Genomic DNA, 20,106 nt, shown 5'->3' on the forward strand with positions numbered 1-20,106 from the left:
TTGACAAAATTTTCCATAGAAATAAAATTTTGACAAAATTTTCTATAGAAATAAAATTTTCACAAAATTTTCTATACAAATAAAATTTTGACAAAATTTTCTATAGAAATAAAATTTTGACAAAATTTTCTATAGAAATAAAATGTTAACAAAATTTTCTATAGAAATAAAATTTTCACAAAATCTTCTATAGAAATAAAATTTTAACAAAATTTTCTACAGAAATAAAATTTTGACAAAATTTCCTATAGAAATAAAATGTTCACAAAATTTTCTATAGAAATAAAATTTCACAAAATTTTCTATAGAAATAAAATTTTCACAAAATTTTCTATAGAAATAAAATTTTGACAAAATTTTCCATAGAAATAAAATTTTGACAAAATTTTCTATAGAAATAAAATTTTCACAAAATTTTCTATACAAATAAAATTTTGACAAAATTTTCTATAGAAATAAAATTTTGACAAAATTTTCTATAGAAATAAAATGTTAACAAAATTTTCTATAGAAATAAAATTTTCACAAAATCTTCTATAGAAATAAAATTTTAACAAAATTTTCTACAGAAATAAAATTTTGACAAAATTTCCTATAGAAATAAAATGTTCACAAAATTTTCTATAGAAATAAAATTTTGACAAAATTTCCTATAGAAATAAAATTTTAACAGAACTTTCTATAGAAATAACATTTTCACAAAATCTTCTATAGAAATAAAATTTTCACAAAATCTTCTATAGAAATAAAATTTTCACAAAATCTTCTATAGAAATAAAATTTTGACAAAATTTTCTATAGAAATAAAATTTTAACAAAATTTTCTATAGAAATAAAATTTTCACAAAATTTTCTATAGAAATAAAATTTTGACAAAACGTTCTATAGAAATAAAATTTTAACAAAATTTTCTATAGAAATAAAATTTTCACAAAATTTTCTATAGAAATAAAATTTTAACAAAATTTTCTATAGAAATAAAATTTTAACAAATTTTTTTATAGAAATAAAATTTTAACAAAAGTTTCTACAGAAATAAAATTTTGACAAAATTTTCTATAGAAATTAAATTTTGGTAGATTATTTTTAGCTCGAGTTGCAACCGAATAAAATTTTAACAACATTTTCTATAGAAATAAGAGGATCCGGAGGTCAAATCTGGAGAACGGTTTATATGGGGGCTATATATAATTATGGACCGATATGTACCAATTCTGTGCAAGATTTTTAGAGACCATATACTAACACCACGTACCAAATTTCAACCGGATCGGATAAATTTTGCTACTTCAAGAGGCTCCGGAAGTCAAATCTGGGGAGTTAGCGTGATTTCAACAGACGGAAGGAAGGACTTGCTTAGATCGACTCAGAATTTCACCACGACCCAGAATATATATACTTTATGGGGTCTTAGAGCAATATTTCGATGTGTTACAAACGGAATGACAAAGTTAATATACCCCCATCCTATGGTGGAAGGTATAATAAACAAAAATTAAAGTTACTCTCCAAAATTGTAGGAGAGAAATTATAAGACCAATAATTTGATGAAAATTTAACTCTTAAATTGTTTTCAGAAGCCTTTGAAAAAGATAACGAAAATAATGCTATTGCATACTTGCCTATATTTAGGAACTTGGGTTGACTTCCGCATAGAGGTGTGCACGTGACACGAAATTGTCGTGACTCACGAAAATTTTCATGACTCACACGTGAGTCATGAGTCGGCATGAGTGTGCGTGAGCGTGATTAACCAAACAAATGTCGTGCGCGGGTTTATTGATTTCCATGAATTAATTAATAGAGTTAAATTGGCTTTAGTGCCCTGGAAGATTAACTCCTTTGGTTGTAGTACGTTTTCCTAAAAAACGGGTTTAAGTTAGAGTTTAACCGCTATAATCAAAAATGAGTCATTCTAGTTAGGTTAGGTTAGGTTATGTGGCAGCCCGATGTATCAGGCTCACTTAGACTATTCAGTCCATTGTGATACCATAGTGGTGAACTTCTCTCTTATCACTGAGTGCTGCCCGATTCCATGTTAAGCTCAATGACAAGGGACCTCCTTTTTATAGCCGAGTCCGAACGGCGTTCCACATTCCAGTGAAACCACTTAGAGAAGCATTGAAACCCTTAGAAATGTCACCAGCATTACTGAGGTGGGATAATCCACCGCTGAAAAACTTTTTGGTGTTCGGTCGTAGCAGGAATCGAACCCACGACCTTGCGTATGCAAGGCGGGCATGCTAACCATTGCACCACGGTGGCTCCCATTCATTCTAGTTACGTATGGCCGATTTGGGGATATATGGTAAACTCTAATATTTGACACCTGGAGATTTTATTCCAATTGGCTTCGTTCTACCAACGCGTGACGAATTTGGTCCACTTAGTCTCATATTTAGGTTTAGGCAAATATGACTAGAAATTTCATCCTTTTCTTACTTCTTTTATTTTAAGTTTTCCCATACTCAAAATACTCCCCCGTTTCATAAGTTTTGGTAATGAGAGAATGCTGTTTTCTTGGCTTCTTCTATTCAATGAATTTCCAAAGTTTCATTCAACTTTAAACACCGCCAGACCATTACCACATTTAGATCTATTGGATTCAAAGAGGGACGTGTATCAATATAATACTTCAATGACCCATTGTGATTTTTTTTATTTCTATTGACAATTCAAAGTTAAGGTCATTTGGAGATTTTGTGGCCATTCGCACGATTAAAGTCTGTGTGAGGGAGGGTTGGGGGGTTTTTGTCTAATGTGTTAAGATCACCAACCACCAACATTAATCAGAGCAATGAACTTTTATTTTCTATTTGTTTCCAGTGCGGCATTTATCGACCAACAAATCATTAATAAAAACTAATTAATTTTATTATCTGCAAATAGCAAGTACTTATTTACTTACCTTACGCCCCCAAATTTTATTTACTTATGGTTTCTTATCGTTTTTTTTTTTTGTTCTATTTTTATTTCCGTTTCGTATCTTTGACTAGGTCGAGATATACTGCTGTATTTTTTTCAAAAATATCTGCAAAATAGAAGTGATACAAAAAATGAACAGTGAGTATGAAAAAGATCGACATTATAAAAAAATATGAAGGTCATCATGGAAAAATTTCGATTTCATCACTCATAGCTATACTTAATAAGGACTATGTAACTCAAAGCTTATGAATTGAAAACTAATGCCGTAATAAAACAATTTGCAAAAAATATAATGTTGCAATGCTAGCATAAAATATTTGGGACACATTAGTTAAAAAAGGGTGATTTTTTTAAGAGCTATAGGAAAATTTTAAAAAATGCATACACTTAAAAACCAGTGAACCCACCATTAAGAAAAGTTTTTGTTAATTTTAGAAAATTTTATCTGAACGATTTTATAATAAGTAAATATTTTTCAACAAATTCCAAAAAAAAAAAAAATATACATAATTAATATTTTTCACTTGTTGAAGAAAATTTTGTAGTTTGAAGGAAAAATCGCAAAAATGTATATAGTGCCACGCGAAGTTCAAGATGGGCGTATTTGTGGTAAAACTTACAATTAAAACAAGTATATACGGCCGTAAGTTCGGACAGACCGAAGTTTATGTACCCTCCACCATGGATTGCGTAGAAACTTCTTATAAACACTGCCATCCACAATCGAATTACTTAAGTTGCGGTAACGCTTGTCGATGGCAAGGTATCTTAAAACCTCCTAACACCTTCTTCTAAATTGTAACACCTTCTTCTAAATTGTAACACCTTCTTCTAAATTGTATGTAAGTCCAAACGTGGTATATATTAAATCAAAAAAGATCGATCAAATACGTATATAATTCAGTTTGACAAAATTTTCTATAGACATAAAATGTTCACAAAATTTTCTATAGAAATAAAATTTTGACAAAATTTTCTATAGAAATACAATTTTGACAAAATTTTCTATAGAAATAAAATTTTGACAAAATTTTCTATTGAAATAAAATTTTAACAAAATTTTCTATAGAAATATAATTTTGACAAAATTTTCTATAGAAATAAAATTTTGACAAAATTTCTGTAGAAATAAAAATTTGACAAAATTTTCTATAGAAATAAAATTTTGACAAAATTTTCTATAGAAATAAAATTTTGACAAAATTTTCTATAGAAATAAAATTTTGACAAATTTTCTATAGAAATAAAATTTTGACACAATTTTCTATAGAAATACAATTCTGACAAATTTTTTATAGAAATACAATTTTGACAAAATTTTCTATAGCAATAAAATTTTGACAAAATTTTCGATAGACATAAAATATTGACAAAATTTTCTGTAGAAATAAAATTTTGACAAAATTTTCTATTCAAATAAAATTTTAACAAAATTTTCTATAGAAATAAAATTTTCTATAGAAATAAACTTTTGACAAAATTTTCTGCAGAAATAAAATTTTGACAAAATTTTCTATAGAAATAAAATTTTGACAAAATTTTCTATAGAAATAAAATTTTAGCAAAATTTTCTATAGAAATAAAGTTTTGACAAAATTTTCTATGGAAATAATATTTTGGTAGACTATTTTTGGCTCAAGTGGCAACCAGATTATGAACCGAATAAAATTTTAACAAATTTTCTATAGAAATAAAATTTTGACAAAATTTTCTATAGAAATAAAATTTTGGTAGATTATTTTTGGCTCGAGTGGCAACCATGATTATGAACCGATATGGACCAATTTTTGTGTAATTGGAGATCGGCTATACATAACTATAGGCCAATATGGACCAATTTTGGAATGGTTGTTAGCGGCCATATACTAACACCACGTTCCAAATTTGAACCGGATCGGATGAATTTTGCTCCTCCAAGAGGCTCCGGAGGTCAAATCTGGAGAACGGCTTATACGGGGGCTATATATAATTATGGACCAATAGGGACCAATTCTGGCACTGTTGTTACAGATCATATACTAACACCATGTTCCAAATTTCAACCGGATCGTATGAAATATGCTTCTCTTAGAGGCTCCGCAAGCCAAATCTGGGGATCGGTTTATATGGGGGCTATATATAATTGTGAACCGATGTGGACCAATTTTCGCATGGATGTTAGATACCATATACCAACATCATGTACCAAATTTCAGGCGGATCGGAAGAAATTTGCTTCTCTTAGAGGCTCCGCAAGCCAAATCTGGGGATCGGTTTATATGGGGGCTATATATATTTGTGGACCGATGTGGACCAATTTTTGCATAGTTGTTAGAGACCATATACTTACACCATGTACCAAATTTCAGCCGGATCGGATGAAATTTTCTTCTCTTAGAGGCTCCGCACGCCAAATTTGGGGATCGGTTTATATGGGGCTATATATAATTATGGACCGATGTGGACCAATTTGTACATGGTTGTTAGAGACCGTATACTTACACCATGTACCAAATTTCAGCCGGATCGGATGAAATTTGCTTCTCTTTGAGGCTCCGCAAACCAAATCTGAGGGCCCCTTTATATGGGGGCTATACGTAAAAGTGGACCGATATAGTCCATTTGCAATACCATCCGACCTATATGAATAACAACTACTTGTGCCAAGTTTCAAGTCGATAGCTTGTTTTGTTCGGAAGTTAGCGTGATTTCAACAGACGGACGGACATGCTTAGATCGACTCAGAATTTCACCACGACCCAGAATATATATACTTTATGGGGTCTTAGAGCAATATTTCGATGTGTTACAAACGGAATGACAAAGTTAATATACCCCCCCCCCCTCCCATGATGGGGGGTATGAAAAAAATAATGAACTATTTTATCAGAAGTACGAATTTAGTAAATCTTTATGCTTCATTTGGGTATATTTTTTTTTAATTTAAGGCAGCCCGATGTATCAGGCTCACTTAGACTATTCAGTCCATTGTGATACCACATTGGTGAACTTATCACTGAGTGCTACCCGATTCCATGTTAAGCTAAATGACAAGGGACCTCCTTTTTATAGCCGAGTCCGAACGGCGTTCCACATTGCAGTGAAACCACTTAGAGAAGCTTTGAAACCATCAGAAATGTCACCAGCATTACTGAGGTGGCATAATCCACCGCTGAAAAATGTTTTGGTGTTCGGTCGAAGCAGGAATCGAACCCACGACCTTGTGTATGCAAGGCGGTCATGCTAACCATTGCTTCATGGTGGCTCCAGTAATTTAACTAACGCGCGCAAAAATTTTTTTTTTTTTGAGTAAAGGAAGCTTTCTCCAATCATAATAATTCCATGAACTAAAATATAGTTAAATTGGTTTTTGTGCAATAGAGGTTCACATTTTTTTAAGTGTACAATTCAGAAACAATTGCGAAATATTTATTTGAATATATAGTACTGTTGATATAATTTACTGTTTGAAGATTACTTCATGGAAATTGTGACTGCGACTGCGCCTCAAATGATCCATTCGCTTAGTCCAAGTTTGGCTTTCTCTTTTCCACATTTCGGCGGGTATCTCACAAATAAAAGTTTCAATATTGTCTTCCAGTGGCTCAATTGAAGCGGGCTTGTCTATCAAAATAACCCCACAAAAATTGTGCAAAGGTGTTCAATTGCACGATCTACGCGGTTAATTGACCGATCCCGAACGTGAAAAAATGTTTCTCGAATCCGCCTCTCAATAACCCCATAGTTGTTGGTAGCTTTATACCCACCACCAAAGAATGGTGATGGGGATATAATAAGTTAGTCATTCCGTTTGTAACACATCGAAATATCGATTTCCGACTACATAAAGTATATATACTCTTGACCAGGGAGAAATTCTAAGACGATATAATCATATCCGTCCGTTTGTCTGTTGTAATCACGCTACAGTCTTCAATAATTGCGCTGTCGTCTTAAAATTTGGCACAGACTAGTTTTTTGTTTGAAAGCAGGTCAAAGTCGAAAATGGCCTATATCGGTCCATCGGTTGTGATGTAGTCCTCATAGGAACCGAACTCCCCATTTGGGGTCTTGGGCTTAGAGAATCCGTAGTTTTTATCCGATTTACCTGAAATTGGAAATCTAGAAGTGTTTAAGGATCCTAAAGAGGTGTGCCGAAAATGGTGCCTATTGGTCCATGTTTTGGTATAGCCTCCATATAGACCGATCTTCCGATTTTACTTCTTGGGATTCTAGAAACCTCAAATTGGAAACCTAGAAGTATTTAAGGCACCTACGGGAAATTGGTGCAAATTGCCACTGACGACCTATCATAGAACTGGTACCGGTGCTCCAGTTAGTTGCAATTTTTAAATAGTCATAACTTATTGATTTCCGTACTCGCTTGATATTAAAATCTTATTGGATCTACACATTTAGTGAAATAAAATGATCAAATTAACCTATTGTTCAACACATTTCAAAAGTTTTTTTTATTTCGGATGCGATTCGGTTGTCCAAAATGAAACAGATTTCTAAGAGTTTGTACGGGACTGGTTCCTGTCTATGGAATGCTCCTACTAAATTGTCCCAGGACGTGTCCTTTGGAATGAGTCCAAGACGTGTCCTAAAGTAGAAATTTACCCCGTCAATGACCAACCCATGTTAAAGTGACCGATACCTTCCATACGTTTTGGCCAGAACTGGGTCCATACACACCAGGGACTATACCTTTACCGATCCTGTAGTTGATCCATTTCCCGAAGGGGCCATAAAGAGGTTTGCTTCGGTCCATGTTTTGGTATAGCCCCCATATAGACCGAGGTTTTTTAGGTCCACAAATAGGTGTGCCGGATATATTGTGTATCGATGTGTATTTCTTTGCGTGTATGAACTTTTAATCTCTTTTGCAATCAATAACTAAATAAAATTTTATTATTTTATGTAAATAATATTACATAAATTTATCCATTTACACCAATGTTGTAAGACATGTGTGTAAGTGGGAGGAATTTACTACATTGGAAATATTGTTTTGAGTTTTGATCATATGAGTGCTAAAACCAGATATTATCCAAATACATTTAAATTTCATTAATTAAGCGAGTTGTATGCCATACTCTTTCAGTATAAGAATGAATCTCATATTGATTGGCTATGAATAAACGTTTACACCGCCTATTGCCCAAAATTGATGTGACTTTACAATTTTCATTCATCTATTTTGCTTTAAAAAAAAGACCCGTTTTCATTCATAAACATTCGATTCGATCCATTCATTAACTTCTACAATCTATAATATTCATTAACAAATCCATGCTTTAATATTCGATATGGCTTTACATTGGCGGTTGTCACCTATCTGGTATCTCTTTACATACTCTATGCAGTCGCGAGTTGAAATAATTATAATGCAGTCGCGGTCCGCCGCCTGGTCGATAAAAGATATGAGCGTTTTGCGTAGGATGTGAATGCGATGACCACAAAATTATCAGGAATTTAAAACTACGTCATTGTGTTTCATTATTAATTATTGGCACTGTGTGCTTTATTGGTATTGGGACTTGAAGCGATGACGACATCTTTATGTTCTTTACTATGCGCAACAAATGTCATGTATTCATTAATCCCCTACATTGAATTGGAATTAGAATACCTTGAAACAAACACCTCCAACGAAATCAATATTCGTTCTCAAAAGAATTTAATAGTAGATGCAGTTTTAGACCTAAACCAAGTGAGAAGTGAAACAGGTTCTTAAAAGTTTGTCCCAGACTGGTTCATGAGGACCTGTCCATGGGGTAAACTCCCAGAACGTACACGGATGAAAAAGACTGTTTTTCATATGTTTGGCTATAAACATTATATGTTTGGAACACAAATTTTTAAACACAATATTTTTGAGTGCAAGCATATAATGTTCATAAACTAGCATAACATGTTTGGGACATATATGTTAATATGTTAGAACATATTATGTTTGGGACATAAAATGTTTGTAAATATAATATGCTTGGATGCAAACATATATTAATTTAGAAATAGCCTATAAACATATATGTGTTTAGTAGCTTGGAGCGCTATTTAACAGGGAGCGATATTGAATTAAGTTGGTGGTTGTTGCTTGTTATTACAAAATTAACATTTTATTTTTCCTTGGGCAATTGATCAGCTACTTCCTTGATCCTTACAAACTGTGTGGTCCGCTGTTCGAATCCCCGTCCGGCAAAAGGTAAAATTAAAATAAAAAAATTGAATAATTTCTTCTACAATGTTTGTATTACAGAAAAAGGTGCTAAGAACTAAAAAATGTCGTGGAAGTGAGAAAGATGTGGGGGAATATACAATTAGGCAGAAACAAAATTTTGAGCATTCAGGTCGAAAACCTATGTTGTTAGCACCTATATTATCTGTTTATTTTCATAATTCATTATGATTGTAAATATATAAATAAATAAATAAAATTTTGAGCACAATATTGTTTGGGAGAATTTTTTTAAGCATATAATATTTTTGGGTGCAAAATGCTTCCAAACATATTATATGTTCACAAAATAACATATTGTTTTTTGGAAGACAACATAATTGAATTTGGATGCAAAAATACAAAATGTTTGGAACTTAGACTACCCAAATATATATTGTTTAGACCAATATGCTTTCAAACATATTATATATTGGAAGAGATCAAACATATAAATGTTTGGGCAATATCCAAAAATGTATATGCTTGAAGCAAAATATGTTTGGGAGTATATGTTACAGAAGCGATTTTTTATGAGGGTTTACAATTCGAAATTAGTACAAGTCATGGCCTTTAGTGTAAGTTTAAACCATCAATGACAAATCCATGTTAAAGTGACTGGTTACTTCCATATGTCCCAGATCTGGGACTGGGACTACGGTTACCACTGGAGCCCAAAATAACATACCAAAATTTTGAGATTTTTTTTCTATAGGAAATTTTATCAAAATTTTATTTCTATAGAAAATTTTGTCAAAATTTACTTCTACAAAAATTTTTGTCAAAATTTTATTTCTATAGTGAATTTTGTCAAAATTGAATTTGTATAGAAAATTTTGCTGAAGTCTTATTTCTATAGAAAATTTTGTCAAAATTTTATTTCTTTAGAAAAATTTGTCAAAATTTTATTTCTATAGAAAATTTTATCAAAATTTTATTTCGATAGAAAATTTTGTCAAAATTTTATTTCTATAGAAAATTTTGTCAAAATTATATTTCTATAGAATATTTTGTCAAAATTTTATTTCCACAGAAAATGTTGTAAACATTTTATTTCTGTAGAAAATTTTGTCAACATTTTATTTCTATAGAAAATTTTGTCAAAATTTTATTTCTATTGAAAATTTTGTTACAATTTTATTTCTATAGAAAATTTTGTCAAAATTTTATTTCGATAGAAAATTTTATCAAAATTTTATTTATATAGAATATTGTATCATAATTTTATTTCTATAGAAAATTTTGTCAAAATTTTATTTCTATAGAAAATTGTGTCAAAATTTTATTTATATAGAATATTGTATCATAATTTTATTTCTATAGAAAATTTTGTCAAAATTTTATTTCTATAGAAAATTTTGTCAAAATTTTATTTCTATAGAAAATTGTGCCAAAATTTTATTTATATAGAAAATTTTGTCAAAATTTTATTTCTATAGAAAAATTTGTCAAAATTTTTATTTCTATAGAAAATTGTGTCAAAATTTTATTTATATACAATATCGTTTCATAATTTTATTTCTGTAGAAAAATTTGTCAAAATTTTATTTCTATAGAAAATTATGTCAACATTTTATTTATGTAGAATATTGTGTCATAATTTTATTTCTATAGAAAATTTTGTAACAATTTTATTTCTACAGAATATTTTGTAACAATTTTATTTCTAATAAAATTTTTTGTCAAAATTTTATTTCTAATAAAATTTTTTGTCAAAATTTTATTTTTGTAGAAAGTTTTGTCAATATTGTATTTCGATAGAAAATGTTGTTAAAATTTTATTTATATAGAATATTGTGTCATAACTTTATTTCTTTGGATATTTTGTCAAAATTGTATTTCTATAGAAATTTTTATCAAAATTTTATTTCTATAGAAAATTTTGTCAAAAATTTATGTCTATAGAAATTTTTGTCAAAAATTTATTTCTATAGAAATTTTTGTCAAAATTTTATTTCGATAGAATATTTTATCAAAATTTTATTTCGATAGAAATTTTTGTCAAAAATTTATTTCTATAGAAATTTTTGTCAAAATTTTATTTCGATAGAATATTTTATCAAAATTTTATTTCGATAGAAAATTTTGTCACAATTTTATTTCTATAGATAATGTTGTCAAAATTTTATTTCTATAGAAAATTTTGTCAACATTTTATTTCAATAGAAAATTTTGTCAACATTTCAGGATGGCAGGATTACCTTGAAGGTAACACAATTGTATGTTACAATTTCTAGACTCTAAAAGTAAAATATATTCAGAATCATTAAGCCATTATGACAATATCAATCAAACATTAAAATCATAAGCAGAGGAAGGCTTCTGGGGAGGTCCCCCCCGAAAAATTTTAAAATTGTATTTCTATAGAAATTTTTATCAAAATTTTATTTCTATAGAAAATTTTGTAAAAAATTTATGTCTATAGAAATTTTTGTCAAAAATTTATTTCTATAGAAATTTTTGTCAAAATTTTATTTCGATAGAAAATTTTATCAAAATTTTATTTCGATAGAAAATTTTGTCAAAATTTTATTTCTATAGATAATGTTGTCAAAATTTTATTTCTATAGAAAATTTTGTCAACATTTTATTTCAATAGAAAATTTTGTCAAAATTTCAGGATGGCAGGATTACCTTGAAGGTAACACAATTGTATGTTACAATTTCTAGACTCTAAAAGTAAAATATATTCATTAAAATCATAAGCAGAGGAAGGCTTCTGGGGAGGTCCCCCCGAAAAATTGTAGCCCCCCCCCCAGAATTTGAAAACTTAATTACGACTTTTCGTTGTGGTAGCATTTGCCGACGGCAATATATAATTTTATTTCTTAACATTGTCTTCTAAATTGTAAGTTTCTTTATTATAAAATGAATAAAAAAAAATTTTGTAATATTTTCCGAATAAACATTTTTTATGATTTTTAAAGCATTATAACGCTTATTTTCAAAAATTAATATGACACCGAATATTTTCAAATATTATCAAAATATTAAAATTTTCTAGAATGGATTTAGCATTTTTTTGGGGCAAAATTTGAACAATTTGTACCATTTTTTAAACTCTTACTCTTTTTTAACCTATTAAAAAATTACCCATTAAAAATACCAAAAAAAACGCGTTCTAAAAAAACTGAATTAAAGAAACTTCTTGCGAAGTTAAATTAACTTCTTTGTGAGGACATTTTTGGAAGTGGTTTTAAAGTTGTGCCTTTAGAACAACACCAAAAATTTTTTTGTGGGAACAAATGTGGAACTACTTTTAGTTGCTTTTTTATAAACTAATTGTCTAGCTATGATGAAGTCTAATTATATATAATACCCTCCACCATAGGATGGGTATATTAACTTTGTCATTCCGTTTGTAACAAATCGAAATATTGCTCTAAGACCCCATAAAGTATATATATATATATATATATATATATATATATATATATATATATATATATATATATATATATATATATATATATATATATATATATATATATATATATATATATATATATATATATATATATATATATATATATATATATATATATATATATATATATATATTCTGGGTCGTGGTGAAATTCTGAGTCGACCTAAGCGTGTCCGTCCGTCCGTCCATCCGTCTGTTGAAATCACGCTAACTTCCGAACGCTAACTATCGACTTCAAACATGGCACAAGTAGTTGGTATTGATGTAGGTCAGATGGTATTGCAAATGGACCATATCGGTCCACTTTTACGTATAGCCCCCATATAAACGGTTTTGGCTTGCGGAGCCTAAAAGAGTAGCATATTTCATTCGATCTGGCTGAAATTTGGTACATGGTGTAAGTATATGGTCTCTAATAACCGTGCAAAAATTGGTCCATATAGGTCCATAATTATATATAGCCCCCATATAAACCGATACCCAGATTTGACATCCAGAGCCTCTTAGAGGAGCAAAATTCATCCGATCCGGATGAAATTTGGTACGGGGTGTTTGTATATGGTCTCTAACAACCATGCCAAAATTGGTTCATATAGGTCAATAATTATATATAGCCCCCATATAAACCGATCCCGATATTTGGTTTGCGGACCCTCCAAGAGAAGCAAATTTCATCCGATCCGGTTGAAATTTGGTACATGGTATTAGTATATGATCTCTAACAACCATGCCAAAATTGGTCCATATCGGTCCATAATTATATAAAGCCCCAAATAAACCAATCCCCAGATTTGACCTCCCGAGCCTCTTGCAGGAGCAAAATTTATCCGATCCGATTGAAATTTGCAACGTGGTGTTAGTATGTGGTCTCTAACAAACACGATATGGACACGAATTGGTCCATATCGGTCCATAATTATAATAGCCCCCCTATAAACCGTTCTCCAGATTTGATCTCCGGAGTCTCTTGGAGAAACAAAATTCATCCGATCCGGTTGAAATTTGCACCGTGGTTTTAGTAAATATGTGGCCGCTAATAACCATGCCAAATTTGGTCCATATCGGTCTACAGTTGTGTGATTGGAGATCGGCTATACCCCAATCACACAAAAATTGGTCCATATGGGTTCATAATCACGGTTGCCACTCGAGCCAAAAATAATCCACCAAAATTTGTCGAAATTTTATTCCTATAGAAAATTTTGTCAAATTTTATTTCTATAGAAAATTTTGTCAAAATTTTATTTCTATAGAAAATTTTGTCAAAATTTTATTTCTATAGAAAATTTTGTTAAAATTTTATTTCTATAGAAGATTTTGTGAAAATTTTATTTCTATAGAAGATTTTGTGAAAATTTTATTTCTATAGAAAGTTTTGTTAAAATTTTATTTCTATAGAAAATTTTGTCAAATTTTATTTCTATAGAAAATTTTGTCCAAATTTTATTTCTATAGAAAATTTTTTCAAAATGTGTTCCTAGAGAAAATTTTGTCAAACTGTATTTCTATAGAAAATTTTGTCAAATTTTTATTTCTATAGAAAATGTTGTCAAAATTTTATTTCTATAGAAAATTTTGTCAAAATTTTATTTCTATAGAAAATTTTGTCAAAATTTTATTTCTATAGAAATTTTTGTCAACATTTTATTTTGACAGAAAATTTTGTCAAAATTTTATTTCGATAGAAAATTTTGCCAAAATTTTATTTCTATACAAAATTTTGTCAAACTTAATTATATACGTATTCAATCGGCCTTTTTTAGTTTAATATATACTACGTATGGACTACCTTGCAATTTAGAAGACGGTGTTAGGAAGTTTTAAGATACCTTGCCATCGGCAAGTGTTACAGCAGCCCAAGTAATTCGATTGTGGAGGACAGTCTTCAGTAGAAGTTTCTACGCAATCCATGGTGGAGGGTACATGAGCTTGGGCCTGGCCGAACTTACGGCCGTATATACTTGTTTTTTTTTTTATACCCTCCACCATAGGATGGGGGGGTATATTAACTTTGTCATTCCGTTTCCCATAAGGAATATATATTCTAGGTCGTGGTGAAATTCTGAGTCGATCTGAGCATGTCCGTCCGTCCGTCTGTTGAAATCACGCTAACTTCCGAACGAAACAAGCTATCGACTAGAAACTTGGCACAAGTAGTTATTATTGATGTAAGTCGGATGGTATTGCAAATGAGCCATATCGGTCCACTTTTACGTATAGCCCCCATATAAACGGACCCCAAAATTTGGCTTGCGGATCCTCTAAGAGAAGCAAATTTCATCCGATCCGGCTGAAATCTGGTACATGGTGTAAGCATATGGTCTCTAACAACCATGCAAAAATTGGTCCATATCGGTTTATAATTATATATAGCCCCCATATAAACCGCTCCCCATATTTGACTTCAGGAGCCTCTTAGAGGAGCAAAATTCATCCAATCCGGTTGAAATTTTTTACGTGGTGTTAGTATATGGTCTCTAACAACCATGCAAAAATTGGTCCACATCGGTCAATAATTATATATAGCCCCCATATAAATCGATCCCCAGATTTGGCTTGCCGAGCCTCTAAGAGAGGCTAACTTCATTCGATCTGGCTGAAATTTGGTACCTGATGTTAGTATATGGTCTCTAATGACCATGCGTAAAATGGTCCACATCGGTCCATAATTATATATAGCCCCCATATAAACCGATCACCATATTTGACCTCCGGAGTCTCTTGGAAGAGCAAAATTCATCTGATTCAGTTGAAATTTGGTACGTGGTGTTAAAATATGGCCTCAAACACCCATGCAAAAATTGGTCGAAATCGGTCCATAATTATATGTATAGCCCCCATATAAACAAACCGATGCCCAGATTTGACCTCCGGTGCCTTTTGGAGAAGCAAAATTCATCCGATCTGGTGTAAATTTGTTACGTGGTGGTAGTATATGATATTTAACAACCATGCCAAAAGTGGTCTATATCAGTCCATAATAGTCGCCATATAAACTGATCCCGCGATTTGGTTTTGGAGCCTCTTGGAGGAGGAAATTTTCAATTCTGGCTCTCTCTACGTACCGTGCAAAGTCCATATGGATTCGTAATTATTTGTAGACTTTCTTGTCTAATATATACCAAATATGGACTAACTCACAATTTAGAAAACGATATTAAGAAGTTTGAAGATACCTTGCCATCGGCAAGTGTTACCGCAACCCAAGTAATTCGATTGTGGATGACAGTCTTTCATAGAAGTTTCTACGCAATCCATGGTGGAGGGTACATAAGATTCAGCCTGGCCGAACTTACGGCCGTATATACTTGTTTTTTATTCACTTTTATAAAATTAAGCATTAATTGAAACTATAACTTCAGTCTATTAGTTTTTTGCTAGGAAAATTGTCTAGCTACGCTAATGAATAAAATAAACCGGAAAGCTCTTTTAAAGAATAGGGCTCAATAAATGACGTAGTCCTTTCTCGCCACATCGCACAGTGTTTTTGATATTGATTTATTTTAATCACTTGTGAAAAATAAAAAAAAAAATATTTTTCACACCAACTTACTGTACAAAGTTTCCAGCATATCTCACGTCATAAATATGTGCATGGTGGTAATTACATAGTTGGACTTTGGCTTCTGAGTATCAGGCACCAACAGCATGCCTCTATACAAAATGATTGAGGGATTAGTTTGCAATCTTTTGTGTAATGCATTTTTCTCCCCTCCAGTATCTGTGGATGCTGGTAATGTCTTCTGTTTCTAGTGATATTGGTGCTAATGGTGTTGGTGCTTGGCTAGTTTATTGCCGCTTGGTTGAATATGGTGTCTTTTAGTTTTTTTTTTTTTTGTATTTTTTCTGAAAGACCGTTTTTACAATTTAGGTGAACAGATTCTGTTCAGTTCTGTATGTCACAAAACAAATGCGATCCAACAGATATGATATTGGATTTCATCTACATTTACACACAAAACGAAAAGTAAAAAATCTTGAACACTATAAGATACAAGTTCATGTGCTACGTACCAAGCGAAACAAAATTACTTGCGGGGGTAATTTGGTCTTTCCAAAACGCGCCACAAATTTTTTACTGAACAAAAAAGTAGAACAGCAGGGAAGTTCTCTCCAAAGAACTTTGCATATTCTACTCGTTGTAATGTTGAATGTAAGGTGGTTGTATTCCATCTTTTCAGACAAGAAACTACAGAGTCTGGTAAAAAAGTGCAATCACAAGTCGCAAACAATTTAAGGATTGAGGACATTGGACAATGAAAATAATTCTTATATTAGGCCGAATAAAATTATTTGCACAGTGTGAATATTTTTTACAACCTTAAATATTATACAAACAAATCAAAACTTTTTTTCCAATTTTTATGACAACTTATTGCATATACTTTTATTTTAGAAATAATAACAAATCACATCTCCAGTTTGAATGTTTTCGTTTAATTATTTCATTTAACCTCATGCACGGACGAAAAAGACTGGTTTTCATATGTTTAGGTGTAAAAATTATATTTTTGGAACTCAAATTTTTAACACAATATTTTTAAGTGCAAGCATGTTCATAAACTAGCCTAACATGTTTGGGACATATATGTTAATATGTTAGAACATATTATGTTTGGGACATAACATGTTTGTAAATATAATATGCTTAGATGCAAACATATATTAATTTGGAAATAGCCTATAAACATATATGTGTTTAGAAATAGATACCTAGAAAGTATGCTGCAAGTAAAATAATGGAAGTAACCAATTGGCGCCTTAAAAATATATCCACACAAAGAAAATTTCATTAAATTTTTTTACTACCAGTATATGCTCTAAGGTGAAACATAATATGTTTGAACAATACATTCAATATTTTGTTTGGACCAATCCTGAAAATATATATGCTTGAAGCAAAATGTATTTGGGTTATATGTTACAGAGGCGATTTTTGTTTTTTGAGGGTGTGGACATCATGGCGCCGATATTTTCCTATTTTTTCAAATATTACTATCTATTCATCTCTGTTCGAAATTTTATGCTTTCTTATCCTTTTTCAAGTCCTACCTAAAGATGTTCGACTGCTTCAGAATCTAGTACACCCTCAGAAACAATTGCTTCTCCACTTTTTCAAGTCCTACCTAAAGATGTTCGACTGCTTCAGAATCTAGTACACCCTCAGAAACAATCGCTTCTCCAACATATGTTCCAAATAAACACATATATTATTGGATACTGCCGAAACATTAATATGTTTGTTTTATGTGATCATATTTTATGTTTGGAAGCATTTTGAGCCCAAAAATATTATATGCTTGGAAGAATTTTCCCCAAAGAAGATTGTGCTCATTCCCTCACATAATTTTCACTTCCACGAAATTTTTTAGTTCTTGGCACCTTTTTCTGTAATACAAATAATGTTGAAGAAATTAGTCAATTTTATAAATTTTTTAAATGTTACCATTCGCCTGGACGGAAAATCGAACCGAGGGCCATGCAGTTTGTAAGCCAACACACTATCCACTGGGCTACGTAGCTGTTATAGTCAGCAGTAGACAATTATGGTTATAAATTACATTTATATAGCATAGTTTGCAGCGCCCACGAGCCCAAATATAAGATTATTTAACAGAAACATACATTTGTTGGCCACGTGGAGCAGTGGTAAGCGAGCTATATAAAGGTTTATACTCCCATATGCATGAATTTGAACCTGAACCGATTTAAACAAAATATAGTATACACTTGAACAAAATCTATGTACTTAAAATTTACATCTAACGTTATGGGACGAAACACAATTTTAGTAAAAAACAAATAAAGAAAGCCTGGAATTGGACGGCCGACTATAATATACTATGCACAACTTAGTATTTAGATCTACATTTCGATAAAATCTCAAATACTTCAAATTTTGAGAAAATTTGATATAGAAATAAAATTTTGAGAAAATTTTCTGTAAAAATAAAATTTTGAAATTTTTTTTTATATATTTTTTTAACAAAATTTTCTATAGAAATAAAATTCTTCAAAATTTTCTATAGAAATAAAATTCTGCAAATTTGTTATAGAAATAAAATTTTGCAAAATTTTCTATAGAAATAAAATTTTGCAATATTCTATATAGAAATAAAATTTTGCAAAATTTTCTATAGAAATAAAATTTTGAGAAAATTTTCAATAGATATAAAATTTTGCAATATTCTATATAGAAATAACATTTTGCAAAATTTTCTATAGAAATAAAAGTTTGCAAAATAAAATTTTGAGAAAATTATCAATAGATATAAAAGTTTGCAAAATTTTCTATAGAAATAAAAGTTTATAAAATTTTCTATAGAAATAAAAGTTTGCAAAATTTTCTATAGAAATAAAAGTTTATAAAATTTTCTATAGAAATAAAAGTTTGCAAAATTTTCTATAGAAATAAAAAGTTAACAAAATTTTATATAGAAATAAAATTTTTACAAAATTTTCTATAGAAATGAAATTTTGACAAAATTTTCTACAGAAATAATTTTTTGAAAAAATTTTCTATAGAAATAATTTTTTGAAAAAATTTTCTATAGAAATAAAATTTTGACAAAATTTTCTACAGAAATAATTTTTTGAAAAAATTATCAATAGAAATAAAATTTTGCAAAATTTTCTATAAAAATAAAAGTTTGTAAAATTTTCTATAGAAATAAAAGTTTGCAAAATTTTCTATAGAAATAAAATTTTTACAAAATTTTTTATAGAAATAAAATTTTTACAAAATTTTCTATAGAAATAAAATTTTGACAAAATTTTCTATAGAAAAAAATTTTGGAAAAAACTTTCTATAGAAATAACATTTTTACAAAACTGTCCATATTATGAAAAAACTTTCTATAGAAATAAAATTTTGACAGAGTTTTCTATAGAAAAAAAAATTTTTGACAAAATTTTCTATAGAAATAAGATTTTGATAAAATTTTCTTTAGATATAAAATGTTGATAAAATTTTCTATAGAAATAAAATGTTGATAAAATTTTCTTTAGAAATAAAATTTTGAAAAAATTTTCTATAGAAATAAAATTTTAACAAAATTTTCTATAGAAATCAAATTTTGACAAAATTTTCTATAGAAATAAAAATTTTCTATAGAAATAAAATTTTGACAAAATTTTCTATAGAAATAAAATTTTGACAAAATTTTCTTTAGAAATAAAATTTTGAAAAAATTTTCTATAGAAATAAAATTTTGACAAAATTTTCTATAGAAATAAATATTTTGAAAAAACTTTTTATAGAAATAAAATTTTGAAAAAATTTTCTATAGAAAAAAAAATTTTTGACTAAATTTTCTATAGAAATAAAAATTTGATAAAATTTTCTTTACATATAAAATTTTGATAAAATTTTCTTTAGATATAAAATTTTGATAAAATTTGTCTATAGAAATAAAATTTTGATAAAATTTTCTATAGAAATAAAATTTTGACAAAATTTTCTATAGAAATAATTTTTTGAAAAAAATTTCTTTCACTATTCGACATATGTATATAGGTATATGATCTTAAAATAAAATTAAAAAAAAAT

The 20,106-nt window shown here is 29.5% G+C and overlaps 1 protein-coding gene across 2 annotated transcripts in view; it reads right to left on the reverse strand.

The window, feature by feature from the left end:
- form3 (FH2 domain-containing protein formin 3) overlaps window positions 1-20,106 on the reverse strand; it is a 335,435-nt gene that overhangs the window by 235,099 nt on the left and 80,230 nt on the right. Inside the window, exon 2 of one of the 2 annotated variants that reach the window (XM_075307555.1) lies at window positions 2,909-3,031. The exons of the other annotated variant lie outside the window; for it this stretch is intronic. The gene's annotated coding sequence lies outside the window, so the exon portion shown is untranslated. The remainder of the gene's footprint in view (window positions 1-2,908; window positions 3,032-20,106) is intronic. 2 annotated transcript variants of the gene reach the window in all.

This window comes from Haematobia irritans, chromosome 4, assembly GCF_050003625.1.
Source record: "Haematobia irritans isolate KBUSLIRL chromosome 4, ASM5000362v1, whole genome shotgun sequence".
Taxonomy (NCBI): domain Eukaryota; kingdom Metazoa; phylum Arthropoda; class Insecta; order Diptera; family Muscidae; genus Haematobia; species Haematobia irritans.